Source organism: Rhea pennata, chromosome 5 (assembly GCF_028389875.1).
Source record: "Rhea pennata isolate bPtePen1 chromosome 5, bPtePen1.pri, whole genome shotgun sequence".
Taxonomy (NCBI): Eukaryota; Metazoa; Chordata; class Aves; order Rheiformes; family Rheidae; genus Rhea; species Rhea pennata.
Window position 1 is genome coordinate 5,131,706 of NC_084667.1, and position 14,842 is coordinate 5,146,547.

Consider the following 14,842-nt stretch of genomic DNA (forward strand, 5'->3'; position numbering starts at 1 on the left):
GAGATACAGAGCTGGATTTGTTCAGCAAGAACCAAGGGCTCTGGGGAGCCTGATGTTTCCCTTCACCTGCCCACCACAGCCTGAGCTGCTGAGAGCCCAGCCGAGTGCCGGAAAAATACATTAATTTGGTGCTTCTAGTCTGCTGGATTTCTCTGATGCCTTAGCAGGAGATACAGCTGCTTCTGTCCTCCCACCTGAGGAAGTTCAGGGAAGCATGACAGACCAGATCCACCCCACTGTGCCAGTGAACCGGTGATGCTGGGATACAGCCTTCCTTTCAGCAAAGCCAGCCCATACCTTTTAATGGTGCAGCAGGACACTGCCGTGTCCGTAAAGTTTAAAGGTAAAGGTGGCGTCTTTTGTTAGACCAAGTGGTACAGCTAGAAAGGTTGGATAAGCTTTTGCATTTCCTCGGGTCTACAACAGCACTGCAACATCAGTGTATTGAAGCTCCATGATGAAGCTTCTGTTTCCAACCCAAAGGCAGGTTCATGGGCTTGAGAGCTTGATCAGTTCTTCTGGCTGATCTCATAAAAGATACTCTGCCTGCTGGCAAACCTCACCATGCTTATGGTGTTGGACCATCACCAGCCACAAGGTTGCACAAACAGTCTCATAACGCACCACTCAGCTCTTGAGATCGTGTCTGCAGGTTGGTGCCTCCCAGGGCTGAAGCTCCTTGGGTCTGCCCCACCAGGAATTATGGGCCGTGGGGGTAGGGCTCTGCACCATATGTTAAGGGATTACACTCATAGTATCGTGCTGCTAGCAAATGGAAGCTCAGAAGCTGCTGTGAAACTAAAGGGAAGGCGGGAGAGCGCGGCACGGCCGTTTCATGGCCCTTGCCACCTCGGGGGTGGACGGGAAGGGAGGCTGTGGTTAGCCATGCAAACCAACTCCCACGTCTCCGAGCGGGTTTCACTTCCTGCATCTCGGAGCACCTGACGACGGTTCGGAGAGAAGGAAACGGAGCGTGTACCCTGCCCGGAGAGCTCCCTGGAAGGGGACGGGGCACTCAACAGCTACGTCTGACTGCGAAGCGTTCTGGCGCTGGAAGAAGCCTGCTGGGCCAGCACGTCGGCGCTGCGGAGCCGTCCGCGCGTGCCCGGAATTGAGCGGGCCCCTGCTAACTAGCAGTGCCCCCGAGAGCGCGGAGCGTATTTGCATGTGGACTTGGCACGCAGCTTAGTCACCGCGGGCGCAAGTGACTGGACAAGTGAGTAAAGCTAAGCAGCAAGCACGAGCAGCTTCCAATATTACTTCATTTTAGAGATAATAATAATTAATGCTGTTATTAATTAACAGCAACAATTACTGCAGTAAAAGAGGTTACAAACTTCTTTCTTTTATAGGCTAAAAATCTATATACTGTGCTGATACTGAGACTTTTCAGAAATTCAGTTCCATGTATTAGCATACAGAAATACACTTCCAAAGCAGATTCTTGCATCTGAGTAACCCGTTCCCTGAATGCCCAGAACAGCCCTTCAGTCTGCCACAAAGAAAAGTTCATCTGTCTGCCAGTCTGTTTGCCAGTCCCAGAAGGAAAAATACCAACAAAGTTCAGCAGTTGCTGGAAGCCAGCAAAATCCAGGCAAAGGGAAGGGGATAAAAGGCAGGATTCTCCCCATCGCCGCTTGTCCCTCCACCGCAGCTGGGAGCTTCTTACCCCCAACCTCACGACACCCATTTCCGCCCCGTCGCAGCGGGACCTTCTCTCTGCTCGGTAGCTGCAGCCGCAGGTCGCTGCTTTTGGAAGCCGTGGAGCAGTGTGGAAATGCCGTGGGCCTGTTAGCCCCAGCTCCCCTCGCTCCCGAAACAGCTGTTACTCGCTGATCTGATCAGTATTGCAAATATCCATTATCTCACGTCTTATTAAACGATTACAAAATCCCCAGGAAGCCTGGGGGCACCGTGACTAACGAGTATCGTGGGATTGCTGGTAGGGAGCAAGTACGGTCAAAACTAAACACACCGAAGCTGTGGATGGAAATGGAGCCGGGCTGGTCATTCGAAAGGGGAATTTGGATCCTAAGACCGACCGGGGGAACGGTCGGTCACCCTGGGACGTCAGGGCAGAAGAGCTTTACGACAGCGCGACCAGTACAGGAATCTGAAGGTGAACTTTAAGACCTGTCATTTACCACAGGCAGCTTTTTGGGTCAGACTGCTAAATTTATACAGCAAACACGCTGACCGGTCTCGACAGCAGCGATCAGCTCGTTTGACTTGGCCAAGAACACCAACCTTTACGTGTCGAGTAGGCACCAGCTACTAACGTTCATGCTGCTTCCTTGCGTGTCCTGCTTTCTCCGTCCTGGATGGGGTGCCTCACCTCCGTGCCCTTCACCGCACGCAAAGGCCCTCGTGCTGGCCCTCTTCATCAGAGCAGGCGAGAAGAAAGCGAGCAGAAGGACGGATAGGAAAGCGCGTGCAGAAGAACCCTGGGCAGAGAGTCAAAAGAAGAAAGTTCACACGGCTCAGCCACCCCTTCACCTCTCAGGATGCTCACGCACGTTTGAGACCGTGCTTGAATCTGAGGACACTAGGAGCACTGTCAAGATGAACAGTCCTAAGAGAAGATGAAAATCTCAAAAGAATTTCTTCATTTTTAATTAGATTTTTTTTTTTTTTTTTACTTTAAAAAATTTATAAACCCCGCAGAAGCAAGACGCAGGACTGGGCAAACACGGGCAGAGTGCCTGGGGATAGCGGGGGAGCCGGTCGAGCCGGAAGCAGCGCTTCGGGTAACAGGCGCTGCAGGCATGGGAAGAAGGCGACAGCGGGAACCGAAGGAGCGAGGAGGGAAGAGGAGGTAGGATTAGCCTATTTACAGTCTCATTCACCCGCAGACCACAGCAGCTGCACTAAAACAGGGCTACAGAAGACTTATCCTTTACATCAGTACCTAAGCAGTAACTTAATAGCAGTGGATTTTTGCATTGTATCTCTGCTACCTGCAATTTTACCAACCTTCACAATTTCATTAACAAACTCATAATTTTTCCCCTTATACTGGAGCTTCGGGACTTTAATATGTTGTCTTTCACTAAAACAAACTAGTGAGGTTCTAGTCTCCACAGTGGCAGACAGAAGCTTGTGAATACACGCTCAAAAACCAGAAGGCAAATAAAAAGCTTTTTTTTTTTTTCTTTTATTCTTCCTAAACAGGCCATGAGTTTTGTACAGTGGTTTGCAAACTCTTGACGGGTCTGGCATTACTGAACTCTGTGTCAATATTAGCTCTTGGCTTTCTGTTCTCACCTTCACTTTTGTTTCCCTGGAACTGGAGGTCACACCAGGAAATACAAAACAAGTGTTTTAAAATATTAACCTTTTGGAAAACTTATGCTCACTTTATTTTAGCAATTTTGACCCCCTACCCCCCCCACCCCCCCCAGGAAAAAAGCCAGGAGAGGCCAGCAGCGACTTCACAGCATCAGCTGGTGCCAGCTGAAGTCTGAGAGGGTTATTTGAAAGCTGTCATAGGAGACGAACCCTTTGGTTCCCAAAGTCATCTGGTTTCAAGTTGGATAAAAACAGTGTTTTGCACTTCCCTGTAATTTCTCATTTCTTGCTTAGCTTTAATTGTTCCAGCTCGTGCCACGACCCCAAGCAGTCGCCCGGTCCGATCCCCGGTGTCAGCCCCTCGCACCACCAGTTCGACGATGTCCTCTCCCCAACACCGCTTAAAAGGGGAGGTCTGAGAAGAGACTTCAGGATTTAAAATCCTCCATTAATTCACATTGTGCAGAAAAATCAATACTCAGCAAATGTCCAGCAGCCCTGACAGGCCACATACAGATTGTACCAGCCTGATAATTATTATAATTTCTCTAGGCGACGTGCCAGTATATCATGCATAAAAGTATATTGAAACAGAGAGATTGAAACTGCTTCATCGAAGCGCCAAGTCACAAGGGAGCAACCCTGAAACACGAATCCGAACAGTAAAAATGCAACATCTAATTAGTGACATTCTGGCACAGCAGAGATTCAAAACCAGTCATCAGAAAGAGCCAGAGGACTGGACCGCACAGGATAAGGCCATCGCTCCGACGTGAAATCGTAAGGCAAAGCTGGGGACTGGTTTTGCTTCTTTAAATTATTCACGGTCAATGTGACCTTCCAGGGCTGGGCTCCCTGTTCAGTGATTCACTCGCTCATCATATCCAAAGGATGTTTTTTCCTTCCACCTTTGGAAAGTTTCTCCTTTTGTGCTGTGCCTGATACCGGGATAGAAAATACAGATGTTTACAGCAGATGCAAAGAGAAAACAATTCAACCCCCAAACTAGTTTCTCACTTCTCAAAAATGGAAAAAAAAAAAAAAAAAAGCTTTCCCTCCCAAACATAAATTCTTAATGCTTTCTACAAAAAATAATAATTTATTAAGCAGCATGTGCCTATTAATAAATCACCAGGCAAACAGATGTAAAGTCACTTTCAATGTGTTGTTGAAGTTGTTTATGCTGATGAGCAAGAATAGAAGCATTTTTAGACCTTGTTTGCATGGGGAAAACACCAGAATAAGGCTGTTCCAAGCAACTTCGAAATAGAAGTGACGGACAGTTACCTATTGTGCTTAAAGAATATCTATCTATGCACACTGCAGATGACCTTCCTCTTCAGAAGCGATTTCTACTCATTCTTTTCCAAACAAATTGCTTGTAAGCTCCCTATTCTATAAAATGCCCAGCATTTCTGTTCTTCATAAAAGTCCTATCTAGGAGTTTAATCAGATGTAAATAAGACTAATTTAATGGAAAAAGTATTTTAATTGTTCTGTGAAAGCAATATTAAATCACAAACTTTTTCTTCTTTAACTCTCTGTGGTATAACAGAAAAAGTAATTGAGCAATCAATCAAGCAAGAAGTTGCTATCAGAGCGGTGAGGCCGGGAAGAGAACAGTGCTCCTATCTGCAGGAACAGGAAAATCACATTCTTCAAAAGCGTCGAGCTAGGGCCTTCATTTGGTAATTTCAGCGTAACGGCTGAAGAAGATAGCGCTTATCTTACTGCTCTTTGGAAATACGTTTTGTTCCACAAAAACTCGGGGTTACTGAAGAGGAGCGCGAGGTACGGCAGGAGCTTGCACTGCATGCAGGTGCAGGCGATGACTTCAGCAACACTTATTTACCGGCATTTTTACATTCAGGTGTATACTCAAAGGAAATACGAAAGCATCCAGGCTTTAGGTGGAATATTATTAGGCACAATACAGAAATAAATGCAGCAAGTGATACCTTATACGAAAGCAGCTGCACCGATGCCTTATTGTTTCATGCTGGAGCTACAGCCGCAGGGGAATCTAAAGCGAAAAAGCTTCCAGGTACTTTTGATAGCATGGTTTAATTCCGTCATAAAGATAAGTTTACATCTCTTCATAGGCATTCAGTTAGTTCAGACCTTTTAGTTCCCTGGAGCAGGCTTCCTTCTGTGTGCCAAGTCTGAGTATGTGGGTATTTTCTGTACAAATATTATACCTTCAAGGTATGAAGGCATCAGGTATTTGGGATGCAAATGAAAGCAGTATCTTTGCGCAAACTGTACTTCAAGGTAGTTGTGCTGGAGACTGAAATCATTCTGCTGCTTCTGCATGTTTTTGCAACAGTACGAAATTGGGCTCAAGCCCAGTTTTCCTTCTGCTGGTGACAGCTACCTAATTCCAAGCAGAGATCTATGCCATCTCCTTGGTCTTTATTTTAGCGAGATAACACAGAGCGGATTTCTCGTATGAAGTGTCTCTCCAGGCATAGAGAGAAGTTTCCTTGCCTCTTCAGCTAACCGTTGGGCACAAATCTTTACCTGTCTTGCAGATTTTGGGGGAAGGCTCTGGGGCATCTGACCAAGCTGTCCCAAAACTGGACAGGAGGACAGAGGTTGCAAGGCAGGTCTCCTCTGCAGTACGTGTTGCGCTACTTTATCTTGCCACACTGATTGCGTTTTAAAGAGCGGAAGGAGGATTGCTCCTTTTTCTTTTTTTTTTTAATCTAAATATTCTAAAATATTCTAATATTTTAGAGGAAAATAATGTTGATGGAAATTTCAAATTGCAGTAGACCTTGAAATTTAAATCATATGCTTTTAGAAAGAAACATTAGGAAAACATAGTCTCAATCAATTATGCTTTGATTTAGAAGCAATTATATCTGGCATACATCCTATTATTTTATATTTGGCAAAATATCTGAAGCAATCGCATAGCTATTTGTTTTTATCAGAGCATTTCAAATTCCTGCATGTGGCAGGAACTACAGAAATAATTTTAACAATAACCTGGCAGATGACCTACTAAAATTTAGAATGGAAATGAGTATGAAATAGAGTTGTAATTCATTCAGTTTTGAAAATCAAAGCCTTAATATTAGCAATTCTGCTTGATAAGGTAAATTAAAAAGTATGTGTATTTTAGAGCAAATGTATTTTAAAAAGTTTTTTTTTTTGAACATATTCTATGGGCAGGCATTAAATATGAAATCAACAAGGAACATATGTTTCTTCATATGCGGCATGAAGACATAGCCAAGAAATATGCATATTTTCTTGTAAAGAACTAAATAATGGAATGTACCTCAGACGAATATATTGCTTCTGTCAGCACATTCTGCAAGTCGTCACCCAAACATCGCTGCCAGCCCCAGAGCCTCCCGCTCTCGCGAACGTGGAGGTAAGAGCTGGCTCAGAACGTTCTCCGCCGAGTAACGGAGTCATTTAAGGGAAGTGGAAGGAGTCGGAACTGGAAGGCTTTATTCTTTAAAGCAATGAAAGAGAAAAGTCAATGGGAGGAAAGTTATTGATTTTGGCAGGGGAAAACTTTTGCATGAAAAAGGAAGATAAAAATAGTGTTTATTTTTCTCATATCTGCTTCTCTGCAGATGCAGTTTACATGTTCTGTGTGATAAATTGCAAAGAAATGGTTCAGCAGATTTCCAACAAATATAACGTGAGCCCTTAATCCCATTAATTCAAATCAGAGATAATTAGATAATCATGAGATAAACCGCTACGTGTTGTTTCATTCTTCCACCGGCGTTTAAAGAAACAAGCTTGTTGGTGAAGCACAAGGATTACAGAAATGGTAGGCAGAATAGAGAAAAACTGTCTGTGCAGAGCTGCTGGAGAGTTTAGCTCCATGACTTTACTTAGACATCTAAAAGGTGAATCTACACGACGCAGTAGCTAAAAACGTGCGATCCGTTTGCAGCGCAGGATGAACCACAGGAGGAGAACCTGTCCTGCTGCAGTTCAGATGAGCGTCCCTCTAGCAGCAGTGCCGGCAGACTCGCTGCATCAGACCGCAACAAGCCAGCGAGCTGCTGGGCCCCAAGCAGAAGAGCACCGTGCCACGCTTGCTTTGCGTAAAGCTGGGAAGTCAAGGATGCTGGGGAAGACAAGGATGCTGCACAGCTGGAAAGTCCGCCTGGGTACCACAACAAATAGTGTCGTCATGCCAAAATCTGGATCTGTCTTCCGAATGGGTGTTCCCCAGAAAGAGAGGCTAGCCTGTGGATGACTAACAGCTGAAAGCATGCTCAGGCTGCATCTGAGCTGCTGAAAGCGCCATGCACTGCTGCTGTCAGATCACTTGACATTGCTTGCACCAAAACAGCTGAAAATAATGACAAACACCAGTAACTAACAATTAATACAAGCTCCAGGATGAGTTAGCTTTGACAGGATTTCTGCTCTTGTTGGAATCGCTGCTCTACAAGCTCATCTCCTCCTATCAGCTCGTTAAAAGAGCACAAATGCTCCATCTTCTTCCTGGGAAGCTTGGCTGGAAGTGAGCCTGGCAGAAGCTTCTGGGGAATCAGTGCAACTTTGGGGATAGCTTTCCCCTGCCTCCCCCATGCAAAAGCAAAGCTGTGCACCTCCGACTGGAGGTCCATCAGCGATTCTGCACCAGTCAGCGCTCTCAAGGGACAAAATCCCTGGAGGTCAATATTCTCCACTGGGAACAACGTTTTTAGGCAATTTCAAGGGTTGAATCAATTCATTTGTGTACAGTAACACCAATAAACTGATCTTAATCAAAACAATAATCATACTGAACAGTAAGGTATGTGCTGCTAGCAAATGTCACTGCTGCCTGTATTGTCAACTCGGAACTGGCCCTCCACAGAGACAGTCATGTGGTTCTCCACCACACGTCGTAGGAGTGAACTACAAGTCACGAAATTTTTAATTTGTAATGAGATCACTACTTTTGACACTTGGCTTGAGAAGGACATATCTTCTCACCTTCTCTCTGCTACAGTGCAAACAGCAAAATCACCGTCTTCACGTGCTATGTTGGCTGCTTCTCCTCCTCTTCTCCACCCAATTACTCATGTACCTGAATGCCAGGCTCTGATGTTTTACATTTTAGTGGCATTAGTGGGATGAAGTTATGCTAGAGAGCATAGAGGTTGCACAAAACGTGCATTTCACACACGCCGTCAGAAAGTATATCCCCAGCTGAACTTATTAAATACTGTCACTTCTTTACAAGAAAAAGAACAGTTTAAAGGCTACAAATAAAACAATCACACACACATTCCCTCCTGTATTTTTGTAGCAGATCCCCAACAGAAGGCAGAAGAGATGCAGTTTGTACACGACAGTACGAGGTCTCTTCTTGTTACATACACAGGGAGACACTGACCTATTCTGCAAAGTGAGGCAGTAGGTGGTAACCAGCTTCATCAGTGATCAGTGTGCAGCAGGCAAAAACAGTACGATAACACAAAAACATCAAGGACATTAAGGAAACAATTTAATAAGGAATTAAGGATAAGGAAATAATATCAGAACATAAATGGGGGAAAAAACATGCTTTTATAACAACAATAATACAGATATGGTTTATCAGAGCTATGTGACTTAAAACTCCTAATTTCCAGTGCTGAAAAAATACAGGTCTTCCTTGCAAAAAGGACAGAAAAAAAACAGTAGAGAGGCTCCAACTTTCCTCCAGGTTTCCTTTCTTGCTAGTTCTACGTTCACGCATATCATGGAAAGATTCTTGCTTTATACCGTGTTACCGTCTCGCAGTTATCTCAATGTCCCAAGGGGAGATTGAGCAGTTCCCATTCCACTCTCACTCCCAAATGCCCACACAGTGCTCTTCCCAAAGTGATGGAGTTGCAAGGAGAAAATGTCGTTGCTAAAGGGTCACTCCTGGTGCAGTATTTTCAGTTCTTTTAAATGGTAACACTTACAGAATACCGGGCCATGCATTTCCTACCAATCACGCAGCATTAATGAAATGGAAAATAAATCAAAGCAATGATCACAGACCACAGTGGTGCTAACACAGTCAGGTGCAATTTAAGATCATGATACTCAAGTATTACACACAGCTACCGTCCCTCTACCAAACAAAATACCAACTCCTAATAAACATTGACCAGTACCAATCCTGCGCAAGGTATTGCACAGTCTGATAAGAAGCACTGATACTGTATAAAGTAAATAGATTCTTATTTTCTGGGGACAGTAGACTGCAATGTGAAGAATAAACATTTCAATGAGTCATTTCCTGTGTTAGGGAAATGTGACCACAAAGTCTAAAGGTTTAAGGCTGTATTTTAGGGTGTGACTTCTGTCAATCGCAAATCATAGAATTAGTTTCGAATTCACCTTGGAGATGAAAACCACTCTACTACTTTAATACTGCTGGCTCTTCTAATTTCTATGCATGCACACGCCGCATTGAAAATCTGTGTTCAACAGATACTTGTGCTATATTTAACTGTAATAATTAACTCATGTGCTTCTCAAATATCCTTTGCATTTTTTCTGCCACAGTTTGTTATTGTTCCTGTATCACTGAATATAAGGTTAATGAAGATGTTCATACAGGAAAAAATGGAGTGTCACACTGGTTGTGCATTCACAAGATTTGGTTAAATATTGGTTAGGAGACTTCCACCAAACAACCCCAAATGATGTCCAATTGCTATTTCACGTTATGGTGACTGCAGCTGCTGAAAAAAAGAAAATAAAGCAGAACCCTATTCTGGGTTCTTAGTTATGTTTTGAAGATGACATAATCTCCCTTTAAAGCACAAAATTCCCTCTAGGAGCTCCCATATGTAAGTGTATTTAAATCTTTATTTGATGATCCAACTGCAGTACTGAAGAGCTGAAAAGGGAAACACAAAACATTTTGTATGGTGTTGGCTGAAAAGATTGACTGGAATAGGATGAAACTGCAGGTTGATTTACTTCAAGCTTTGGTACAGTAATTCTGTAAGTTATTCAAAATGACTCCATGGTTCTTGGTGTCAAGCAAGTGTAAGGAAAGGTGCTTTGCAGTGATTACATGTAACGTTGACAAACTGCCTGGTAACAGGACGGGGTCTAATGTAATGCAGATTGACCTAAAACCGAGAGAGAAGTCACACCGGTTTCTCAAATAACATTTTATGGCGAATGTTTTCAACTGTCTCCCTGTAAACAGATGTTTCTACAGCTTTCCTGACATGAAGAGGTTGTGTCATGCATCAGGGGCGCTGCTGATCTGCGGTGACCTGACCACGCCGCGTCCCGACCCGTTTCTGGAGCGCGGCCACCAGCCCCTCCCCGGGTGCCGGCGCACGGCTCCCTCGCTGTGCCTTGCAGACTGAAGCTGCAGAGAGGCACTCCCAACTGTATTTCCGACAGCATTAATGTTTTACCTCCTTTCATATGCCAGTAACACTTACCGACTAATAAGACATCCCCCGCTTTGCCCTGATCCGTCTGCCTCTACTGAAAATACAATGCGACCTGGATTTTTGGTTTTCCAAACAAATGACTATTGCTTCCTGGCAGGAGGTCATTCTAGGCAAATACGAGCACGTCCTCTCCTTCCTTGCCATCTCTCAGACTAATGCAGCACGTCCACGCATAGGATTTGGTACGCACGCATTGGCGTTGAGTAAGACTTAACTTGTGCGAGTCATATTCTTAGGGGAAATGGCAGAACTTTTCAGCCGGTAGAAAATAATCCTCTTCAACAGCAAAAGCGTCTGTCCAAGCGCCTTTAGGCAATATCACACTTGTCCTTCTTAAAAACTGTGCTTAAAAATCATAAAAATAAGATTCTCTAAAATAAATTACTCTGAAAATACGTACTGTTCTCAGTGTTCACGAACTACATACTCTGGATAATTAAAAGGCATTTTATCAGCAGATTCGTTTCAAATTAGTGAAGTTGTATTTCCCACTAGGACAGTAAAATGAAAAACATTCAGCGAGACGGTGATTACAATTTCCTATATTAACCCACCAGGGAACACGGCACTCAGCATCAAACAATCCTATCGCTTCTCCCTCCACAGTAATAACTTTCTAGATGTGTCAACAACAGTCAAGGAAAAAAGCTTTAGAAAAAGACTTCTATTTACAGTGTGCAGAAATTAAGCAAAAAGTGAAGTAGCAGCATCTATGTTAGTAAGAAATGCATTTGTAAAACATGCATTTATAAAATGTGCAAACAAGCAACAAATTCGCAGGCTTTCTAAAAGCTTAGGATATTAAGGTATTACAAAAGAGATGTCACTAGTGCTGGCACTCACAAATAAAAGTGGGTTTTATTAGACTGAGTTTTCAAAGCCTAGATGCTTATGAGGCACATTTTCCCAGCCTTTTAACACTTGCTTTATAAAGTAGCTCTCCAAAACAGCCACTGGCTCCTATTATCCAGCACAGGAAGTGGTTAGTGTGAACCCAAATTCTCCCCGATTCAGTCTAGAATGTAATTAATTAGAGGCCTCAAGGTATCAGAGACAAAAGCCTGTTTATATGGAAATCCTTCTTCTAGAAAGAGCCATATAGAAACCTCCTGATTCAGCAGATAAAGCAACCCATAAAATCATCCTGGCCTGTCTGACCCTCTACAAACAAATCCCAAAACACTTACTGTTGAGCAGGAAAACGTTCAGGCTCCTGAACTTTCGTTCGTTTTAACAGTTGAAACGTAAAAATATTTACAACATTCACACACCAGAGGAACATTCCCAAATATTAAATCTACTACAACTAGCACATGGGCTCGACTTAAAAATAAAAAATAAAAATAAAAAAATAGAAAATCTCATTGTTCAGTTCTCCCAAATATGCAGCCAAACAAGGCTTTAAAATTACATCATAGCCATTCTTCAAATTTAGCTTTGGAAAATATATCCCTGAAAGGAGAAAGGATAGAAAATTATTCTGACACCATAGAAAGTATTTTTATGAAAACTGTTTATTTATAAAGTAACCTAAAGTTTGTATTCTTAAAATAGACCTTGCGTAGTGGCAGGAAGTCCACGAGGGAGGCCGGAGCGCGCCGAGTCATCTTGCTTACTCTTCATAGGAAAGATGAAACAATCTCTGGACCACAGGAAACAACGTAAGTTTTAGAGAATCCAGCGGTCCGAGTGTAAACACTTCAACTAAATCTGTGCACCCTCAAAACGATGTTAAAGGACAACAGATGTTCTCTGCACCAGCCTGTTCAAAGACTGATGTCCCCCCCTGGGCAAAGTTATTTATTTGCATCGATTAAAGTGACTGTTCAGATCCAGGCTCACACAAACAGAGAAACTGGGAATAGGTGCATAAGGAATGATAAGCTGTGCCTGTCCTCTTCTTTCTGAAAAGCAGCTGAAAACTGAATATATGAAGATAATGGAAAAATGCAGACCAGTGGATATTCTTTTTGCCAGTCTAGTATCTTTACAGTGTAAAACAGAACCCACAAAAAATGGTAAGTCCTCAATTTAGGCTGCAAGCTATTTCCTGAACTAAATTATTCTTTTATGCTTCTGTGAAATGTGGTTGACACACTGGAACCTTGGCTGATATGCTGCCAAAATAAAAAACAACCATTATAAGAAATGGTAACTTTTGTCATTGTATGTCAATTCTGAAGTTAAATCAGCAGTCCAGATTCATCTTACTGTCATGAGTCCCTAAGCAGGAACCTGTCCATCTAACCAGCGCCATTAGGAAGCCCTCCTTTTAAATAAGGGAGGCCCAGATGTGGCCACGAGAGCCTGAAGTGACACACAGGTATCAAAATCCAAAAGCAGAAGCCTCGAAACTTTTCCTACCTCCATAAACATCTCAGCTGTCAGACCTCATCCAAAGAGTTAATTATTCATTTTATTCACAGACTCCTTATGGTAAGTTAATCAATAATGTTGGAAGCAAGGACAAGAATACAGCCCAAGTTATTAGACTAAAAAAATTAGCTGTAATTAGAACTATATTCCTTATTTCTTGCGTAAGCGATACAGCTTCCTCAGAAGTGACGAATACTCCCTGGTTTGCCTTAGCAAGGTCCAAGCCAGGGGGCCAAGGAACTGTCCTGAGGTTAGGAGATACGGATTTGAAGCTCCGTGCCAAGTGGGACGACAGCAGAAGGTTCCAAATCTTGTGTTAAAAACCACAGAAATAAATGCAGCTCAATCAGACCTAATGATTAATTTTTGAGTATCTTAAGACTGAAAACCAGAAACAGGTATTTGTTTAAATATTTCTATGAAGCTTTTTTCTGTAAGGATCATAAACCATATTTAAAAAACTAACTCCCCTCTAAAATAAACTCTAAAGTTTATCTTTTTAAATATTTAACAATTTAATACATGTATCTTTATCTGACTTTTTCAGAAAAGGAACTAAAGCTTTAGTGCACACTTGGTGGAGAACAAATTCAGTAGCTTTCTTCAACTCCCCTCCTAAAAATGCTAATCAACCCAGTAAAAGATATAATTTGAGTGTTTTAAAGCAAAATAAATTTAATCTCGACTTTCAAGTATCTAAAATACTCATGTTGGCACAGAACTCAGTAGGTAACATTTAGAATATAGATGCTAGCATAAATTTAAAGTTTCCAAGCAGTAATTAACATAAGGAAAGCAGAAACTTGTATGCTCTGCCAAATGGGTCTAGTTAATTTGAAGGGAAGTTCACAACTAAGGGGTTTTTTGGTTAATACAGTAAAGATGAGCTTCTGCTGGATTTTCTATTCACCAGTGTATTTCATCATCATGATCACCAATCAGAGAATCTAAAATGTGTAAGAGTTTAAAGCCAAATGGAGTTAGTAGAGAAAATCTGATTTGCAAGGTATTTTCTTTTACAACTTCAAATTACAGTAACAAAGTTTTAATTGCTAAGAGAAATTAAAGGCTAAGAGAAAGCCACAAACCAAAGACTCAGTGGCTAAAGACATCTCTTTGGTGGGTGAGTGGGGGTTCAAGTACATGCATTGATACTGACTGGAAGAAAAAGACCAACAGTTTTGGAGTACTTAATTTACACTTGCAAAAACAGCTAAAGCTTAAAATTCAACCTGTAATTTGTGTCCAACTTCCTCGTGTAAATTCTGGGTATGTATGATTTAAGTGTTCCTAATACAACATTAAACTTTTATGTTCCATCATTTCCATAGGAAAAACAATTAATTCAAAATTTACGAATACTTACTTGGAGTATAAGAAAAATCTTGGTCCCACTGAGGTCGGTAACAAAACTCTCTAGATTTCAGTACAGTTAAGATTTTATGTTTAAGATGTCTATACTTGATTGTGTAGACGAGCCAGCCTAAATGTCAACTGAAACATTTAATTGTAAATGGAAACTCATTCTCTGAGAGGCATATTTCTTCGCTTCTACACATCAACAAAAAAATAAAGATCACAGAATACAAGGCAATAAAAACAAAAACAGAAGGCCATGCAGTTTGAAGATCAAATCTTTCCTTCCTTCCAGGTTGTAGTTTTATATTCAAAGTTGCTGCATTGTATTAAGGGTAAACAGTTACGAATTTAATTTATCTTGATCATTTGCATCTCCTGGCAAAGTGAGCTCAGGTGCAACATCT